General features: G+C 43.0%; 1 non-coding gene across 1 annotated transcript; it reads right to left on the bottom strand.

Annotated features, from left to right (window-relative positions):
* Positions 1 to 207: 207 nt before the first annotated feature.
* Positions 208 to 314, bottom strand: LOC122421769. Its single transcript, XR_006263586.1, has one exon. It is a non-coding gene; the product is annotated as a U6 spliceosomal RNA (small nuclear RNA).
* Positions 315 to 1,676: the final 1,362 nt, after the last annotated feature.

Here is a 1,676-nt window from a genome sequence, read left to right as displayed (position 1 = left end):
CCACTTCTTTTTTTTTTTTTTCATTTATTTTTATTAGTTGAAGGCTAATTACTTTACAATATTGTAGTGGTTTTTGTCATACATTGACATGAATCAGCCATGGATTTACATTTATTCCCCATCCCAATCCCCCCTCCCACCTCCCTCTCTACCCGATCCCTCTGGGCCTTCCCAGTGCACCAGGCCCGAGCACTTGTCTCATGCATCAAAAATATGGAACGCTTCACGAATTTGCGTGTCATCCTTGCGCAAGGGCCATACTAATCTTCTCTGTATCATTCCAATTTTAGTATATGTGCTGCCGAAGCGAGCACCAATTGGCCACTTCTAACTGGATCTATTTCTTCTAAGTGGATCTAGGCTCTCTTCTGTTCTGATTTTTTCCAGAAAAAGTAAGATTAAAGCATAGTGCGTCTTGTGAAAACCTATTCATACTTTATCCAATAACATTTCTATTATAGTATTTCCATTGTCTGTGAAGAATATAGTCTATTTTTTTGTGAAGTTGGTAGTATGCTCTGGTCAAAAGCATTTTTAGCTGGACACGATTTAAATACTTTAACTCATGTTACAGTGGAAACAAACGGTCACTATGGTCTAACGCCTTTTGAGGATGAGATGTACACCTTATACCTGAAATATACACCTTCCCCTCCTCCTGCATTTTTTTAAATCGTACACAACTCCCACGTTGATGAGTGTTCAAGAGAAGCCCTGCCTCACACCTAGGAGGTCCCCATCTCACCACACCTTGGTGACGTTTCCCAGTTTCGAGGACTGTCTTAAACCTTTGCTGCTTATTCAAATGTCAGACATAAGACTACCAAGACAAACTTCTGTTCCTTTGCTCAGTAATTAACATGAAAGTTCATCAGTTGTAGACCCGTGAGTGTTAGATGATGTGTGTGTTCCCACGTCCCCATCTTGTGGTCCTAGACACTCACCATGCAGGGTGTGAGGGGGAGAAAGGTGAAAAAGTACTTAAAAATTTCTCTCCACCATAAACCACGTGTTTGTGTGTGTCTTTATCATCTGCACAGAAACACGTAGACACTCCTGTACGGTGTCCTGCTTTCATATATGACAAGTTTGATCATATATGATGTTCTCTAAGGCTTCTTACTCTTTTGTGTTTCAAACACCGAAAATGAAAGCGAAAATTGCTCAGACCCTTTGTGACCCCTGGAATTCTCCAGGCCAGAATACTGGAGTGAAGCCTTTCCCTTCTCCAGGGCATCTTCCCGATCCAGGGATCAAACTCAGGTCTCCCACATTGAAGGTGGATTCTTTCAAACACTAGTCGGAAGGAAAACCTGGGTGTGTTGGGAGGTTGATGCCTTGATTTTGTAATAAGGTACTTAAAAAGCTACCTCCCATGTGGCAGTGTTATCATTTATGAAAGAAAGGATATTTGAGCTGTCAGTGATGAAGACTGTCTCAGACTGGCATTGTTCCTGTACCAGAATCTGAGAACTGCCGTTTAGACCCCTGGGAGGGACACAGGGTCAGAATCAGCCTTGGGATGTCAAGGGTGTTTGAAAGGGGATTCCTGAACCGGGGGGAATTATGTTAGGTCAGCCATCCGGTCCTTTCCAACACAAAGAGCGGATGACCTCATGGTCTGGAAAAACCTGGGATTGCTTCTCAGTTGTCTTGCTCTTTCAGTCCAGCCCTCA

The sequence above is a fragment of the Cervus canadensis genome, chromosome 18, assembly GCF_019320065.1.
Source record: "Cervus canadensis isolate Bull #8, Minnesota chromosome 18, ASM1932006v1, whole genome shotgun sequence".
Taxonomy (NCBI): Eukaryota; Metazoa; Chordata; class Mammalia; order Artiodactyla; family Cervidae; genus Cervus; species Cervus canadensis.
The sequence above is the reverse complement of the archived record's forward strand: the minus strand, read 5'-3'. Positions and strand labels throughout refer to the sequence as shown.